The sequence below is a fragment of the Amblyomma americanum genome, chromosome 1 (genome assembly GCF_052857255.1).
Source record: "Amblyomma americanum isolate KBUSLIRL-KWMA chromosome 1, ASM5285725v1, whole genome shotgun sequence".
Lineage (NCBI taxonomy): Eukaryota > Metazoa > Arthropoda > Arachnida > Ixodida > Ixodidae > Amblyomma > Amblyomma americanum.
The window spans coordinates 182,306,846-182,326,463 of record NC_135497.1 but is presented as its reverse complement, the minus strand read 5'-3'; the positions used below and the strand labels follow the sequence as shown (position 1 = coordinate 182,326,463).

At 45.7% G+C, this 19,618-nt stretch overlaps 1 protein-coding gene across 3 annotated transcripts in view; it reads right to left on the bottom strand.

The window, feature by feature from the left end:
- The window catches only part of LOC144114306 (uncharacterized), a 50,003-nt gene that overhangs the window by 7,986 nt on the left and 22,399 nt on the right, over nucleotides 1-19,618 (bottom strand). Inside the window, exon 2 of one of the 3 annotated variants that reach the window (XM_077647958.1) lies at nucleotides 12,607-12,786. The exons of the other annotated variants lie outside the window; for them this stretch is intronic. The gene's annotated coding sequence lies outside the window, so the exon portion shown is untranslated. The remainder of the gene's footprint in view (nucleotides 1-12,606; nucleotides 12,787-19,618) is intronic. 3 annotated transcript variants of the gene reach the window in all.

The window sequence follows — 19,618 nt, the reverse complement described above, 5'->3', positions numbered from 1 at the left end:
AATCGGGGGCCCTGTGAGGCATCAAGCCACGCTGCATTAATATCCGAGGGCACGCTATATGTATACAGTCACCATCAAGTCAGCGCCTGAAATGGAAGAAGCACTGACTAATAAGCTGCCGAAGATCACATTTATTCACAACCCGAAAGCTGATGTTGAAGCACTCAGAGAAGCGCAGCAGAAAGAATGAGTTTCTGTTCCCGCTGTGTCTAGCATTCAGACATGGCACTTAAGGCAGTGCATCGGACCGGCACATCGCAAGTACAGGTGTATGTAAGCAGAACGGTGGATTCGGAAAAAAAAAATTGCTTAACGTATAAACATGGACTATCAAGTATTTCTTGATGAAGCGAGGGAAATAAAGTCGGGAATATTGCGAATGAAAAGCATTATCGGCACTCATTTTCTTTTTGAAAGTACTAGAAGCTTGAAATCTTTGAAACATTATTCGCCCCCCTAAAAAAAGCAAGTGCATCCACTCTCTTTACACGATCCGTAGACTGCATTGACAAGCAGAAAACAGCGCCACCAAAAGGAGTCCGCGCGTAATACATAGAGACGATAAAAATATCTGAAAAATACTTCTCACTAGGTTTGCTTTAAATAGGAAGCGATAATCCCGCAGTAATACATCGATATAGAGAAGTCAGCTCAACACTACCGCCAAGGATTTTGAGAACACCAACGGAAAGAAGCGGGATAGCAAAGACGAACTTTCCCTTTCAGCAGACGCACACTACACGTCTGTAATAACTTCAATAAGAGGGATAATACGGGCTCGTTGGTACATGTTGACCGAAAAGAAAAATAACAAGGCTTCCTGTCTCGTTCTCTGTCCCGTCTTCAAAAAGCGCTGTTACTTCTTTTCTGTCAAGAACTTCACCACGCCCCCGCGAGGTAACACTGCGCTACGAATGCTCCCTACTTTGTGTATGTTCGCATTCGGTCTGCGACGCAAATGCACATGCAGCAATGTTTTGCAATGAAGATGATTTGCTCGTGCAGCACTTGCGATTGATGAGCGCACGCTCCGGACTGTAATCGCCCACTGTAGCGCTGAACATTTTCTGTGCTTGGCGCCTGTGTCGCGTTGTGCTGTCCTGCTGGTAAACTCAGTTTCATTTCATTAAGTCAGCATAATTTAGCTATTCATACTCGCGTCCTGTCTGATCATAGGGACTTTGAGGTCTATACGCTTTCCGTCTAATATGTTTTGCACAAATTCACTAGAAAAAGAAGTGAATATAGAGTAAACCGTTCGTCAGAAGCTTATGTCGAGGTTTTTTCTTTGTTAGCTATACTATATTACAAATAGATCACCTGCGAAATTCAGTCCTTTTGTGAAGCGAAACTTCTTGCTGCGTCACTTACATAAATAAAATGGTTTGAAGCCATTGGTTTGAATATAAGCCGATATTTGCGTGACAATGATTGCATAGTGATTGCACGGCCTCTTTCAAAGGTAGTGAAGTTTTTCCATATTCATTGACCACTTATACTCGTTTCAAATTGGGACCCGACCCTTCTAATCCGTTGCTCTAGTAGCAGAAATCTCCTTAAGAGGGTCATAATTGCTATTCTGTTAGTCTAAAAACTCAAAAATAATGCAACATATTTTTAAGCATGCGATTCAGCATGTTTTGATACATCATTTCTGACAGTTAAAAATAAATTTAGGGTGGCCTTTTTCAAAAATAATTTTCAAAATTTGGCAACACACGTGCTTTGCTTGCCATCGAATGCATTTTAAGATATGAATGACTCCTACCAGGCACTCCAAAATGAGTATGGATATTGCCAGCAGAACACATACTCATATCTGAAAGTTTAAGGCTTCTACAGGTTTCAAATTTGTGGAGACGCACCCCTCAATATTTTGAACATTTTTTCCAAATATGTCACGTTTAACTTTTCTTTACTTGACACCCATCCTGGGAGACAAAATTATACAGATTGCCTCATTACGCTGTTCGTGGTGTGTCGTCAGAAAAATACCTGGGCAGCTAGGTGCAAACAAGTTGATTTTATAGCGGTCCAAAGTTCAAGTTTCGCGAATTTCGGAAAACCAGCCCGTCCACGAAGATGGCTTTGTGATTTTTGTAGCGATAGCTACACTACACCAGCCACTTCGCGAGGTCAGCGTGGCTGCGCGCTGAGCCGTGGCATCACCGCTCCGCCAGCTGTGCGCATGCGCGGAGTGACGTCATAGCTCGCAGCTGGTGTGCGCGCCGCGCGCCTCGCCGCTGCAATCCGCTGCGCCGACGGCGGAGCAGACACCGCCCGCCTCGTCAGTTGTGCGCATGCGCAGAGTGACGTCAGAGCACGCAGCTGGTGTGCGCGCCGCGCGCCTACATTACGCTGGCATTTCGAGCCTTCAGCGTGGCAGCTGCCCGCGGCACGCCGGCGAAACCGAGTGGGGAAGGAGTGGAGAGGGGGAGAGAGTGAATCCATGTCCAGGGACGAAGATGAAGGAACGCCCAGCGAAACGCAGCGGCGAAAGACCGACTTTGAAATTCGACTGAGCAAGTTCCACTCGGCCAGCTGTAGATATATCGTCACTCCAGGTTTAACCTGAGCTAAACCACAGCCATTTTTTTCAGAAAAGGTTTTTTTCAGGAAGTAAGCTCGGATATGTTCTTCCGGGTCTTCCGTAATGATATTTTTTCGTTGTAATTAAAAATGTCGATTGGACATGCGCCTTCTACCTTTTGTGGACAGCACCTAAAATAGAACAAAAACATGAAAATTTGTTCTTCACCTCATGTGTTCCGTTTCTTCATTAATGCTTGTAGCTTGGAACGGAACTTTTATGTGCGCGATTCACAAGCGTAAGGCGGTGCCAGAAACGAGAATGGTTGCTGTATTTGCCTTTCTGAGAAAGCTCTGGCTGAATTATTGGCCGCTTAACTGTTCAGAATGGTTGCACTGTGCGCCCTGTAACTCCTAAAGGAAACTTTTTGACACATGGGAACGGAATTGAGTGTAGGCCCGCTGTCCACTTCTGTACTATTTCGCACTCTGTATGGCTGTGCTCAAATGCTGGAGCTCCTGGCATATTAGCGTTCAGCACCTTACAGTACTGAAGTGTAGCACCGTGATTCAGAAGGAACCCGGATGGACACGTTTTCCAATCGCGACAGCTTGACTGCTTGAGCAGGAAGTTTTTAAACTCTGAGCGAAAGAAGCTAGCTCGAAGATCACCTGATGCCTCCAATAATAAGCCATTCAATTCGCACACCAACTGGTGAGTTTTTTTTTCCCTCGCGGTACATTCGAATGCGCGCGAATCGCATACGGTAACTAGGGATAAACACTTCAAAAGTACTCTTTTTCCCTATATCGCGCTGCCGCAACGCACCAACGACGCACTTGAGAGGAATGGCTTTGTGCAGCTGGTGACAAAACCAGCTGTTGTCCCACCCCCTCAACAAGTAAACAGCACAGCGTTAAACTTCAGCAGCACAGCAGCATTTTTAATTTATTTTCTAAAGCAATACGCACAGATAAAATCGTAAACTGTCGGGACGGCAAATATTTTTTAAACCCTAAAAAATCGAACACATCACTGTGAAATAGCAAGATTTGGCAGGCATACGATGTTTCTTCGATGTTTTTCCCGTCTGTGCGCTATTTTTTGAACCTGATCTTTGGGGAGGCTGCCTTTCGATGTTTTTGTGCTTCTGTAGAAAGCTCACCATCTTATAAAATCATCCAGAGTTTTCAAAGACAGTGACATCAGTACAGATTAAGTTCTATGAAACCCTGTCGAGTCGGACTGCCGGTGCAGGCTGAAATTTAATAAACCTTTTTACTTCTGAAATCATTGGCTAACACCAGGAACACACTTGATAACCAAGCCTTGACTATCAGCCACCGAATCCTAGCAGCATTCCCCATTTCGACTCAACAAGCTCTTCCCAACCTTGAAGCAGGCTAAATGCAACAAAAGACGTCCTCATCTGATTTAACGAACGCGTTACAGGGAACACTCCCGGATTGTTTTTTTTTCTTTTTTACCTGAGAAGGATCGTGAACGCTCATTCCTGCATACCAACAGTCACGTCAACTTCTGAACCCTTTGGAGTGATTTTTTGTTTTGTTTTCAGCTTTTCTGACCATAATCATTAAATACACCACGGCAGTAATTCTCAACGAGCTGTGTGCATCTTTTGTGACCACCTGCTTAAAGCCCTATGCAGAACACAGAAAAAAAATCTAACCGAGGTTTAGCGCTTGTTAAACATAGTGATACAAGCGAAAGCTCGACTAAGCATGGTTACGCATGGTTTGGCGCCGCAGTCAGTCCGGCGCGCGCCTCATCCATGGCGAGACGAAGCGACCGAGCGGCAGCGAAGCAGCTGTTACAACCCGCAAGTCACATGGTACAGCAGCGGCGAGGCTCCCAGCGAGCGCAGCTGCGGCGCCTCTCCAAAGAGTCACGTGGTATGACGTCACTTGTCTCATCGCTCCGCCGGCTCAAGGTCAAACGCCCACCAAACTTGACCTTTGGAGTTGTGCGAAGAATAGAGATTTGGCTCTAAAATATCTGCAGGTGGGCGCAGCTGTTCCCATGAGCAGTGCTATACGGAGCATCGAAAATACGCCATATGAAAATCGTGCATCCCGTATGCTGGGCAAACGCGTTTCCTCTCCTCAGATTGTCTTTCACTTTAGCTACAATGTATAAAATTTGCAATGTGATTAAACTACTACAGATAAAATAAGAATATCACTGCGTTGTTGTTTTTTTCCAAATAGTGGTGCCTTTCTTGATATTTCCCCTGAAAAAAGCCAGCAGATCGCGTACGCAATTCTTACGGCTGCTTCTGATTTGAGCAATAAAAAATGTTTTAGTTCTCGTCGATGTCGGAAGTGAGAGATTAGTCCCATCGTCTTACGTCCCGGTTTAGTTTCGACACTGCCCATGAAATCCAGGTGAAGACTGATTGGTTTGTGGTTTATTGGGGTTTAACGTCCCAAAGCGACTCACGCTATGAGAGACGCCGTAGTGAAGGGCTCCGGAAACTTCGACCACCTGGGTTTCTTTAACGTGCACTGACATCGCACAGTACACGGGCCTCTAGAATTTCGCATACATCGAAATTCGACCGCCGCGGCCGGGATCGAGCCCGCGTCTTTCGGGCCAGCAGCCGAGCGCCATAACCAGTCAGCCACCGCGGCGGCTGGGGTGAAGACTGAGATATAACAAAGCACTCCTGGGCAGTGTTACACCCTACTGCAGATCCACGGCATTCAGAAGCGATCGCCCCAAACGCTCTTCAGTGTGTAGGAGTTCTGATACCAAGAGACACCGCATATCACAGAGATACGTGACCGGCGCCGTGCGTTGCCGCAAGCCCATCAAGCATTATATCACCACTGAAAAAAAAAAATGCATCCGTCGCACGGCTGCGCTGTTCACGTTTCCTCCAGCTGTTCCAAAGCGACGGAACGCTACGCGCCGCAAATGTACCGTATTTACTCATGTAATGGGTACTTTTTCCCCCCAAAAAAAATCATAAATCTCGGTGTTGCGTTCATTACGCGCGGTAAAATATTCAGCAAAAATTTTGAAGCTGCAAAAACAGAACAGAAAGCTTAGGCCGGTGGAATAAATACATACTTCACCCGCGGTGTGACTCAGCTAAATAAAACCAAACGCACTCCTCGGCACTGTTTCCATGGTCGAGAGCATATTGAACGAACCTTTTTCTGAACCCTTTCAGAAGCCGTTTAACATTTCGATTGAAAACAATAGCATATCCAAGCCTCAAGAGAGCCAGTTCGTTAGTTTTCGAACGGAAAACGCCGATAGTTTTTTATACGCACAAAATGTCTACAAACTGTAAAAATATTTGCAAACAGCAAGATTAAAAGGCCAGGGTTATTGAAATCAATAGCCTAGGAATCGTAGAATAATTTTGCGCCTCGAAATGCGCCCGATTCCGGAAATCCACAAAAAGAAAAAATAGATAAACCTGTCGGCAAGATAATGGCTTAAAACGTGCGAAGTAATTCACGGTACTGCGAAATACTTTGTGCTGCGTCCGTCAGCTGGCATATAAAACCGCCCTATTTGAAGGTGAAGTATGCTCAATTCCCCTGAAACTAAAAATTTGTCGCTAGCTACATAGCGCACACACAGAAAAGGCTACGAGTTTGCAATGTACACTGTTGTGTATACAGTGTGCCCTTTCCGTCGTTTCTTCTACCTCCGCGGATTTTACTGAAGCTTTCACGGTACGTTATTCGCCGACATCTGACGGTCTCCGCAGTTTGTGAAAAAATTTTGCAGCAGTGAGGCGTCATGTTGCAGCGCAAATTAGTTTAAATTTTTTCCAATTCGTGGCTTCAATCGGCGAGATTTCTGCGGGCAACCTTGCATGTGTGACGTTACAGTTTGCACGCACGTCAATATTCGCCCTGCGTTTGCTGAATGACTAAGGGCGCCTGCCGGCATTTGCTATCATCATTAGCAAGCGGGCGCCAAGATAAATGGGCACGCTTATTACAGATGGTCGAAATTTCCGCAGCCCTTCACTACGGCGTCCCTCATAGCCTAAGTCGCTTTGGGGCGTTAAACCAGCATAAGCTATGACAGGAAAAGGAGGGGGTGCGTGCGTCACGCGAGTAAATACGGTAATTCATCAACTTTCCCTATCCTGTGGAACATGCTACATCAAGCAAATAGGATGCTGCGCGAACGTTAGGCTAGCGAACGTGGAAGAAATTAAAAAATGAAACAAAGTATACGATAGACCAACCACAAAAAGATTCACCTTCAAGTGCTCCGCATCAACAGACACAAAGTGTTGGTCCAAGCCAGCCGACTGTCAACTAGTGAAATAAAAGCAATCTTTAACAGGGTGCATACCTGAAATTATAAAATAAACTCGCGGTTTGAGACAGGGTGAATAGTGATTTGAGAAGTTCCTTCTTCGTGTCTTCAGTTTTTGTCTCTATTTCGCTCTCTTTCTCTCTCTCTCTCCTTTTTCTTTTTTTGAGACGTGGATCGCCAAGTGAGGTGACTCCGAAGGTACGCACGCAGCGTTTCTTGTGAACATGTGTGGCAACACATCGCCCCATTTTGTTGTCATTTCGTCAGCTTTTTTTCTTTGTGGTGTGCATGTCTTTAAATGTCAGAAAAACATCATTAATTACTTTTCACTGCCGCCGTTCTCAAGTAGTGCCCACGTATCTTTTTTTTTGGTAGCACAGCAATATCATCTGTGGCATCTTATAAATATCTAAATCTTATTTTAACACAGAATCTTTCATGGTCCTCTCACATAGCGAAAATATCTAACGAGGCTAACCGCTCTCTCGGCTTTCTAAGGCGAAATCTTAAATTCTGCTCCCCTTCCGTAAAAACCCTTGCTTACAAAACCCTTGTAAGGCCCAAGCTAGAATATGCATGCTCAGTTTGGGACCCTCATCAGACTAATCTTTTTAACCCCATTGAATCTATCCAAAACCGGGCAGCTCGGTTTATTTTTAATGACTATTCTTCCTATACTAGTGTCAAAGCTCTTTAAAGTCTAATGCAAATCTTCGCAATCTAGAAAGTCGGCGTAAAATAGCCAGGCTCGTTCTCTACCTTAAGTTCTATCATTTTCCAATTGACAGCAGCGTTATATCTCCCGCTCACCGCCATTCATCCCGGACCAGTCATTCCAAGTCTGTATACCCGTCGCACGTGCGCACATCATCGCACCTTCACTCGTTTTTTCCACAAACAGCGAAATACTGGAATGATCTGCCTGAAGAAGGGGTTCACCACTCCAGTGCGACAAATTTCAGGACAGCCATTGCAAATGTTCTTTTGTGAAGCCACCCACCCTTGAAATCGTCTGTGAAGCTGCCCACCCCTCATGCAAAACTCCTGTCCAAGGGGCATTTGAGGACTAAATAAATAAATAAATGTGCATTTGGGTGAAATGTCCCGCGGCCCTTAAAATCATGAACCAATGGCAACTAGACCAGTTCTCTGCTCTTCTGCATTTCAAGTAACAGAAATGAGGCTCAGGAACTTTGTAACCCACAAAGCAGGTAAGTAACCCAAGTGAGTCGGCGATGACTGACGCACTACACTAACTGAGCTGTAGAGTATATACTGTGAAGATGACTGAAGGCTACGTTAACACAGCACCAGGTGCCCTCCCGGTGGCAACGCGTTTGCGCGCTTCTTTCAGTAAATCGTTCCCTCTTACTGGTTAGCTAGCGTACAGAGATAAGGTGCCTCTCGGCTCGCAAACGTAAATGCAGGACGTTAGTGCGGCGGTGCACAGGCGTCGGATAAGGAAGCGATAGCGACGTCGACGTTCACAGAAGTGGGAACACATCCTTGGTCCTTCAATCAATGCCGTCGGAAGCTAGGTAAGTACGTAAAGCAAAAATGAAAAGCGGCAGAAAGCAGATAAGAGCGCGGTTAAGAATCGACCGGCTCTTTTCGATCGTGTCCGTCCGCTGAGCCTTGCTCGAGCCGAAAATAGACGCTGCAGCAGCGAACCGTTTTCGTGGAATCGAGCGCTCTCAGCTGACTTGCTCCTCAGGTGTGATGACCTCAGAAGAGGGCAGTCGATCCCCGGCGGTCGTCAGTCGCCATATATGCGCTGCCTATATCGGTCAATCTCCCGACTTTCCGAGTGTCGGTCCCTCTCCCCCTCGAGTCTTGCAAAGAGTGAAAGTGTAGCTGCAAGTCGCTTTTTTGTATTCTTGCTTTCCTTCTTAATTTCCCCTGCAGTTTCACCTGCAACGAAAATTCGAATGCTTAACTCACAGACCGTGATGTTTTAAAATTAAAATTATTCAATTTTGCGCTCCGTGTATTATATGCGACGTCGAGCGTTAAAGGAGACACCCAATTTTGGTGGCATGATTTCTTCTCTACAATGATGCGGAAGACACTACTACGCATGAATGACCATGTGATATTCGCCTACGACCACTAAACAATTATTTTATAATCGAATTTTTTCTGTCGTGCTTTTCCGGTTTCGGTTTCAAAAGCCGAACGATGGCTGTGACGTCAAAGAGTGCTTTTGTCTCACGTGAGGCATGGAAGAACGTCCATATAATCGCTGCTTCATCATTTTAATTTACTGCAGTGCTGAAGCCAGTCTTCCTCAAGAGCCGGAATGACAACGAATGTGGAAGCAGCGATGATATGGACGTTTTTCGTGTCTCACGTGACCTGTAAGCACACGCTGACGTCACAGTGCTCATTCAGCTGTTGAAATCGAAACATCACGAGAAAGAAATGCGATTATAAATTAATTAGCGGTCGTAAGAGAATACCAGGTGGTAATCCATGTATAATAATGCCTTACGCATCATTAAAAAACAAGAAAACACGCACCCAAAATTTAGGTGTCTATACTCCTTTAATGAGCTTGACCGATTTCTTTACTAGGGTGTTTGGGCACGACTCGAACAACTGTCCACGATGTGCATGATCTGTCTCACAATATGTTACTACTGAAAACGGAGGTAAAGCTCCCGACCACCAGTCAAGACTGCTGGTTTACAAGATTTAACGTCCCATAGCGACTCCGGCTATGAAGGACGCCGTAGTGGAGGGCTCCGGACAATTTCCGGACTACCATGAGGTTCGACCATTTGGAGTTCTTTAACGTGCACTGCCATCGCACAGTACACGGGTCTCTAACACTGCGCCTCCATCGAAATGGCACTGCCGCGGCCGGGATCGACCCCGCGTCTTTCGGGTCAGCAGCCAAGCACCGTAACCATTTGGCCACCGCGGCGGCTTAATCAGGAATGCGATCCCACCCATGCTCTGTATATGCCTACGCGGTGTATACCTTCGGCGGCAGACATAAAAATTAATCTATTTAGTTAATAACAGATAGCAACAGTAATGCGTTTCTCGTAGCTTTCAGTCAAGTGCCAACAAACTGTGAGACGTGTAGTCTTCGCTACAGCGCGGCTTTGTGTGGCAGCTCAGTAAAGCGTACAGCCATGCTACTTATTTCCGCATACAGCAGCAGCCGCCTCTGTTGCTCTATATTCCGAATGTTTCTTTATTCAGCTACTGCTGTAGAGCCAGCGAAATACAGAAACTGGCGCCAGTACTACCTAACCCCGGCGACGAGAACTCGTGCGAACGAAAAGCAAAGTATTATAAATCAATCATCATACTGGCATTATTCGCATTGAGCGAATAACTACGTTCAAGACAGATATCTTCGTTTTGAACACGCGACTGAATGCGCTGAAGAGTAAGGTTAGTAGTAAGTAGCAAGAAGTAACGGAGGTTATGTTTATTTTGTTCAGTGAGCTTAATTTTCTTGCGACCTCCGAACGTCAAAGAAAAATTCAGAGAAAATTTGGAGAAGCTAGATTCACTATAGTACAGCCGGGGACAAAAGTCTCTGGACCGGCTGATAACGAAGCCGATAGCCCTATTATTAGTCGCCGGCTGGAGTTCACACTTGTAGAGACTCACCCCCACTATATATATATATATATATATATATATATATATATATATATATATATATATATATATATATATATATATATATATATATATATATATATATATATATATATATATATATATATATATATATATATTACAGGACGTGCTACGTCCGCCGCTTTGGACGAGGGTGGCGCTGGTGAACACTCTCAAGGTTCGCTTACACGCAAAACAAATACCCACGAAAGCAGCATATTGGACAGCCGTCGCCGTAACTCAGTTGGTAGAGCACCGGACGCGATATTCGGAGGTCGTCGGTTCGGATCCCACCAGCGGAATGGTTTTTTCTGCTGCTTTATAAGCAATTTTCTTTAAGCGACAGATTAATCGAAGTATTATTCGCCCATTGATTGGCACTACAAATTTTAAAAAATGGAAACATTCCCCTATGCACCTTGGTTTCGGTGACTATTAGCTTCGTTCACACACACACACACACACACACACACACACACACACACACACACACACACACACACACACACACACACACACACACACACACACACACACACACACACACACATATATATATATATATATATATATATATATATATATATATATATATATATATATATATATATATATATATATATATATATATATATATATATATATATATATATATATTATAACAGGAACATTTAGCCACGCCGCCCGTGAATTTACCATCCGGTACGCCAAAAGACATCTACGATGTAAACCGAACCAGAATAATGAAGGTGCCTCTTTTTGCCTTTTTATGAATTAAACATCTATCACAATCAAGGCAGCGCACTAACTTGGCAAGCACAACATAAGCAACCGAGTATAGCCGCCTGCCGCCGCACAGAAGATAAGCGCAGCTCAGGTGTGGCCATTTTAGCTTGCACGTGCCCCCCCCCCCTCCCTCCCCCAGGTATAGTTCCACCCAGCCACCGAATTTTCCGCGCCTACAGTTCTCCGAAGCCTGCGCGTTGAAAAAAAACATTTACCGACGAATGCGCCAGAGCTTAGCCGAAGCGCTCAATACTCTCCCGTCGATGCTGCGATACGCTGGCCGCTCCGCTTACGCTCATACTAGCTAACAACGACCCTTCGTGGAAGAAATCAAGGGATGACCTTCACTCTCGCATCTATCTAGCATCCGCACCTTACTCATGCCTTTTCGGCAGAAGGTAAGCAGCAACATGGTGCAAAGCTTCACCTCTCTGGAAAATATGGACACTCACAGCGCAATGTCGCCGATAACCTCTAAACTGCTTTAACTTCAGCGCGCATGAAGCTGGCAAAAGAAGAGAAGAGAAAGAAAAAAAAACGAAAGGAAGAAATACAAAGCGGGAGGGAAGCGGTTTTTAAGGGGTGACTTACCTGAGCGCCGAGCTGGTTTTCCGCGGAGGCAAGAATGAAAGCACAAAGAGAGAAAACAAAGTCATTATAGGTTCTCATAAGATGGCGTCACAAGCTTGGTGAATAACAAGAGGGGGTAACTCGAGTGGCCGAAGCTTTCGGCTGCTGAGGATGAGTTTACGGGCTCGGTACCAGCCGCAGTAACTGAATTTCGATGGACGCTAAATGAAAAAAAAAAAATGGGGGTGGGGGGGTGGGGGGGGGGAGAGAGAGAGAGCGCCGTCGGTGCGCTGTAACGAACCTCAGTCGAAATGAATCGTGAGTTCTCTGCAACGTTCCACCTCACAGACCGGACGCAGCTGCGGCCCAGGTAGAAATTACACTATTAAAAAAGAAGGTCGCGATACTAGGAATGCACTTCCAGGCATAAAAGTGTCGCGTACGCGCGACAGGCGACCGAGATACGTATTGGCCCTTCTCTATCTGCCCGTGGCTCGTGACCGCTGGCGCCCGCAACACCGGTCACCGTGCTTTCTCCAAGCGCAGCCACGCTTAACGCTAAAGCTGAATGTTCATCAGAAAAATAACAAAAGCTATCAACGCGCGTACACAGAGTGACATAGTTGCGACGCTTGAACGGTCTACAAACTACTGCGAACAACTCCAACCGGAGCCGTTTGAAATAATCAGTCCTGTTTCAATCGAACCGCAATGCGGAAGTATCTGCCCATCAAACTCACGATTTTCCCCGCGCTACCGATTCAGCAACCCACCTTATTGTATCGCCTGCACAACGCCTGGCTGTTTCGATGTTTGTTCGTCACTCAAGCCCGAGTAGCGCCTCTGTAGCTCGTTTTGAATCACGCGCGCCGAAGAGTCGGGAATGACTCTCCGAGAGTCCATGCTATGGCAGCACCGTACTCGGCTCGACAGGGGCCTCGGTGGCGCTGGCTCTGCAGGGCAAGATCGGTTTGTTTTAGCAGACCACACCTTTGAAAGCAGCCAACTCTGTGTCATGAATGCATGCTCTCACTGTGGCCTGACGTGACACACGGTCCGGTGTCGCTACAATCTAACCGTGCAGAAAACGCTACAAATGCTTGTACCATTTTACCCTACAATTTCCTGCGCATATCGATCGGCGGCTAAGCTGAATCTGCGTTTAAGGCAAATTTCCTTGGGCGGCACCACCACAAGGTGCACGCCATGGTAAAGGCAGGCCGCCCATAATCCTCCACTGTCGCTAATCAATCACTTGAAGACAGTATTATATATGTCAAGTGTTCTTCTCCCGGCTGTCGCACTTAGAAGTCGCGGTGAACATTTCGTCAGGAGACGTACGGGTCTCCTTTTCGCATTCCTGGTGGGCAAGCCACATTATATACTTATGTCTGTAATAAATTGAACTGAATTCAGTTGAACGATCGGCTCCAAGATGTGTCAGTGCTCCAACTAAAAGTTGCATAAATCGTCATCACAAGCTGCAAGAGTGACGCTGTAGCTCCACCGTGCATTCATGAAGAGGTTCGAAGTAAACAAGATACCAAGATGATCTTATCCGGAACCATAGCAGTGGTCTTTATACAATGCTGTGCATACAATCATCGCCGTCGGTGTCATATATACATTACAGTATACATACAGCCGCCGCCGCAGACAAACATGGTGCGTCCTTCCTACCTCTCAGGCCAATAAGCTCGCAGACGCACACACGTTATGACTAGAGATGCCCGATAGACGAGGTACTCGTAACTGCGACCTGCAAATTATGCTAGGCCTTGCATAGTTTAACGGAAAATTTGGGCGCAGAACTGCATCCGGGAGCCTCACGAGATGGACTCGGGTGCTTTTTACTCGCTTTGATTTCCATCTGTGCTTCAGAAGCGTCAAATGCCTACAGCCTTTTTCAACCTTCATATTCATTTTTCGTCGAATTCATGATCGAATTCTTGTCACAAGTCTTGCGCCCAAGTTGGCCGCGTTTCTCTGCTGCCTGCTTTATTTATAAGGAAACCAAAATTCCCATCGTTCTGTGCTTCGAGAAGCTTGTCAGCAATATTTTCAATCCGTACGTGCTTCCATAACCAAGCGATTAGCTCGCACTAAAAACTTCGATTATCTCGCAATTCCATGATGTTCGGGCGGCAGGGCAGCCTTCACATGTCATGCCTACCGAAGACATTGTGCGCATCTTGACACAGGAGGAAATGGACCAGTTAGACGGCCTCGGTTGCCGTGTGCCCGTGTGTTCGCGCGTCCTTGCGTTATCAGGAGCCTTTAAAGGAACACTCAGGACAACTCCATCCAATTATCTATCTCAGCAAAAATTGATTCTGGCTACTTTGAGGCTTGTCCGGCACCAAAAGAAGCATTTATCGGCGAGAAAAATCGGATCTAAAATATTCCCCCTGATCGATTCAAACTCGTGGCGTCCTTACTGAAAAGGACTTGTTGCCGCCGTTTTGGAGTGAATGGCGCTGTAGCGTAGCCTCTGGGATCCGCGCACGAAAATCGGTGTCGACGCACGCATTTTATTTGCGAAATACGCCGGTGATGGCGACACTAGTATTTCGTTTTTGTCTGTTTTTTTCTAGCCAATAAGAGCTGCGTTTTCTCTGAGGGTGTTCTTTTTTGGTGATGCAGGCCAACTTCAATTCGACCTTAGTGTCCCTTTAGTTCCAGCCGTACCACAAGCACTAGGACGAATGAATTACACTGCATATATGACAAGCTCTGTTTCTAGCAGCGCACAAGGACAAGGCACGACAGAAGACAGAAGAGAGGCGGACACAGTGCCGTGTCCATCTCTCTCCCATCAGTCCCTGCCTCTATGCGCTGTCGGAACCAAAAATGCAATACCACCTATTCCAACAGAAAGCGATGTTAAGCTCCCCAAGTTTTCATTTTTTTTTTTTTACTCTACATATACATGACTCCCAAAGCAAAGTTCGCGCAACATCCTTTTCGCGCTTTTTCAGTGGCGTTCGCATGAATTTTGTCAGCTACGCGCTATGGTGCGATTTTTCGTGCTGTGCTTGGAGCAGTCGTATGACGCTCATAAACATTCCCGATATCGATATGCACACTGCTTATGTGCTGGACTGCATGGCGCAGCAACGAACATTTATATTCACGCTTATCCAGTGTATCTGCTCAAAATGGACGTTCTGTTGTCATTCTCTATGCGAGTTGTTGAATTATGCCCTGTCGCGATTTTATTCAAGACGTTCGCTTTCGTTGCAAGCAGCCCGGATATATGATAATAATAAGTTATAATGAGCAGTGTAATAAATATAATAGTATAACAATAGATACCTGTTTGCTGTCTTTTCTCCATAATGTATACCAATCTCTGTTTTTGTCATGCAAAATATGTGCCTAGACTCGCAGCCACAATTCAAACGTAGAGGTGAACCTATAAAGTTTACTTAAGCTATACCTGGGGCTTCGTGGACCGGCTCCAATATACTGCCCGCCTGACAGAGATGCCACCTGTGACTGTGATCGCGTACTGTACTCCTTACAAGGCTGCTGCAGACTGCTGCAGACTAGCAAAAGCAGCACTTCTGTAGCAATGTCGATCTTCGCTACCTGGGAACTGCGTTCACAAGCAGAGGCAAATCACGCTGAAGGGATTAGCTCTGAGGATAACGGGGAAGTCGTCTGTTATTGAGGTTTCCGCTGCCTGTAACGAGCGCTTTTGCATGTCGATTCCTTTCATATAAGGCCGCCACGGCGGTAGTCGAACCCGCGACCTGGTGCTCAACTACCACCAAAAAGTCGCAAGCTCTGCGGCACGTAACTTGTGCAATATTAGGGAAACGGCAAGCCTGGTTCTCACTTCCTTACTTCCGACCCTCCTGATTCGTTATTTTTCCAGTCTCGCCTTAGATTTCTAGTTCCTCGCTTTTGTTTCGCACTGCTCAACACAAATTTCCTTAATTTTTTCCATATCCTTCTGTTCACTTGTGACCCTCATGGTATAACTTGATTACTTTCTCACAGTGCTACTTTTTGTCTTCAAGTGATTATTTTACTGCCTTTTTTTCTGTTTCCGAAACACTCGGGACTCCACAGCAACCGCCTCTCCTTTAGCGCGAAGCTTAAAGCTTCGTTTCAACAAGTATATACTTGCTTCCGTGGAGTTCGCAGCTTGTCAAGTTCGCAATGTCGGAGTCCCCTGCTGTTGCGACAAGTGAACAAGAGTGCTTACGTTCTGCGTGCAGCTCCCAGATAGAAACCGCATATGAGACAGAAAGCCTCTGTCACGCAGACGGCTGGCCGAAGAGTTGAACGGTTCAGCGTAGGCCAGATATGTTCATCAGGTGATCGCACTGGTGATCTCACAGATGAAAGCAACGAGCCGAGCCGCATGTAGTGTATCCATGCCTTTGGAAGACGAACCCGATGAATGGTGCATTGAGCGTCGTTGTCTACGAAAGTTTCCCCAAAGTATTCCTCTGCAACCGGCTTAAGAATGTAACCGCATGCGATAAGGCCATATGCAGCAGCTCTCGTACTAAACTCCTATTCTTTGCTGTTGAAGACTATTTCAAGCATTGAACAGTCGGAACCAAATGTCAGCAGACGTAACATCTGTGCGAGCGTTCTAGTGTACGAGGTGAACTCGTCTGGTGGCATTAACGGCGCGTCGGGCAGGTAAGTACAACATGAACTGATGGGCGAGTAAGTCAGACATGGTTCTTGTAAACCAGCGCAACGGCTCGAAGCCAAACAGTGTTTAATCAACGCTGTCTTTTGTCCCTTCCCTGTTTGGCTGCGAGCCGTTGCGCTGGTTTACAAGAACCGGCAGGTAAGGTCGGTCTGGTGCATGCATGCAACGAGGTCGGTAGCGCTGGCACAAGCATATTTACAAACATTTTACGCACACTTCACGCGCCAACCTGACACACAGACAGCTACTCGGCTTCGCCTCAACACAACCAGGGCCGGATTAAGAAAAATGAGTGCCCTGGGCTAATGCGCATGCAAGCCCCCTTTCCCTATACTGAACCCCCCCCCCCCCCCCTGTCGCCTGCTACGCTACTGGAAATATGCCGTGATTCATTTAAATTCCTCCAAATTAAAAAGAACGAAGTGCGATCAACGGGATTATTATTATTGTTATTATTATAAGGAAAACAACAAAACTTGCTTGAAACGCGTGCTGTTGTAAACGCCAACACATATGTTCACTTTGTGATTAATATGCATTCTGTTTTCAGCAAAAGCTAGGCATTAAGGAAAAGTTTAGTGCATTCAAGACGAACAAGAACGTAGAAAAGACAACACAGCTCAGACGTCGATCCTTCTGAAGCTAGGCTTTGTTCGCATCACTAAGTTTAATCCCGTGAGGAGACGCATGGTTGTATCCAAAACAGTCTTTATTAAAATTAGAGCATCAGACTGCAGTAATCGTTATACACGTTACTCTATAAATACGCAATAGATATACACAATACTTAAGGCAATACAAACACCATAAAAATGCACTAGAATACAGATGAAAATTACCAGCTGTAATTACAAAACATTATTTGAAAATATTTTCGTTGTTAAAGGTAAGCCAAGCAAGGACGACACCAAATAAACGCGGCACTATCAAAAACAACAAAAATACAGTTCTTTATAAGCACGCTAAATATCACAAGAAGAACAAACAAGAGGCGAACCACGAAGATTTGCATATCTTGAATTACACTGCTCAGCGTTTCACTGGCAACGAGGAGGCTGGGAGGCGACACAGCGAACTTACTGGAACCATTCATGTATAGCGCAAACAGTCCTCTTTTAAAATGGCATCTTTCGCGCCTTCGCTTTGGCGAAATCAGATATAGTCTGTTCGAAGGATAGACCACGGAGGAGGTCACTTTCAATGGACATGATAGCAAGCGAGTTCACCTTGTCGTCAAGGTGGCTCAAACGAAGGCGATTTTTTATCGGCGACAACTTGGAAAACGATCGTTCGGTCTCACAGTTTGCCACGGGTATGATTAAGTACATTCACAAAGCAATAGAAAGGTTCGGAAACGCATCAATAAGCTTTCTTTCGTGCAGAAACTTCATTATTCCTAGGGGACTCGTGTCCTGGCACACAGACTTGTGCAGAAAGTTCGCAAACTGACCGATTTCAGCGGAAAATGCTCGCTCCAAATCATATTTGTAGGTCTTCACCAAGTTCTCATCCTGCTGTGCCAGAGAGGCCTCGCTCCCAACTTCTGTCAGCAATTTTAAGAATCCGAACTTTTCGCAGAGTTCAGTGTATACGCAGCCTTTCGGACTCGCAACGCAGAGCCTAGACTGTCAAGTATAACATTGTAGGTCTGTACGATAAACTTTTTTCTACCCTGTAGCGCACTATCGCTTTTTCCATCCGGGTGCTTACTCAAAACGATTCGTTAGCCCTCATCCTGATAACATTGATTGGTACTTATTAGCGTGCGTGCTCTCTTTTCGAAGGTATCAAAGAGAGGTCGCAAAGAATTAACAAAGCCTTCTAGAGAGCTCAGCAGGTCTACAGCGGTTGAAATGTCTAGGCCTGGTTTCTGAAGTGCTGCGCTCGTTTTGTCAAAGCGCTCCAAGATTTCACTCCAGAAAATCGCCATGAATGCAGTCTCTAGTTTTGTCGTTTTCTTGAAGAGAGAGTGCGCTTCGTTCCTAGTGTCACCGTTTTCTTCCTCGTTCTTTGATATAGCTTCAAGGCAACACAAGACTGCATTGAAATTTTTCAGAATGGCCTTACATGATTCAGCGTGTCTTGACCACTTGGTCTCAGAGAGACTTTTCAAAACAAGCTGCTGGCCAGTTCCGCCCATGTTGTCCAAAATATACCTCCGTCGCTTAGGTGAGGCAGCAAAGAACACATACAGTTTCTGAATTACAGTGAAAAATTTGATGCCTCAAGGCAACTGTCAACGCTACACGCGCCAACTAAGTTCAGTGAATGACCAGCACACAGGACGTAGACTGCCAATTCGTTCAGGTGTTTGATTTGAGCTTGCAGTTCTTTGTATTTTCCTGACATATTACTCGCATTATCATAAGCTTGGCCCCTACAATCATCAATTGAGATGCCATTGGTCGTCAAGAGGGTCATCGCGGTATCGAAAAGATACAAGCCAGTACGCGATTCGATTGAAACAAATCCAGGAAAGCGTTCGTACACTTTCCCATTTAAATAGTATCGTAAAACAACTGACAGCTGACCAAAGTGAGCAAGGTCTGGAGTCGAATCAACAAATAAAGAGAAGTATTTTGCGCGTTTCACTTCGTCAACGAGACGTTTCTTGACAGCCTTTGTCATATGCTCGATAAATTCATCACGAATGGTTTTTGACAGATACAATGGGCGACCTTTTCCTTTGTTCCCGTAGCGTTTGATGTGCTCCTCTAGAAAGGGATCAAACTTGGCAATGGCCTCATGCACTCCCATATAATTGCCATTTCTCGGTGAACCAAAAATCTCCTCACTGCCCTAAACGCTAGGCGCTCAGCTAGAAGCTTAACTACAACTACGCGCTTCAACACCTCCGCTCAGTGAGCGGTCTCTGTGACAAGTTGCTTAACCATCTCCTTGTCAATTGTGCTGCTCGAGTTAGAGCGGGCGAGCCATGCTGCCACGCAGTTCCGGTGCTCGACGCTATTTTCATGTGCGCAAACCTTTTCTTCTGCTATTTTCCAATAAAAAAAAGCCGGGAGTGGTGAAAGCACTGGGGTTCCTTGAAATCGAAAATAGTTTGCACATGAAACAGTAAAGGGAACCTTTGGACTCCGAGTACATTAACC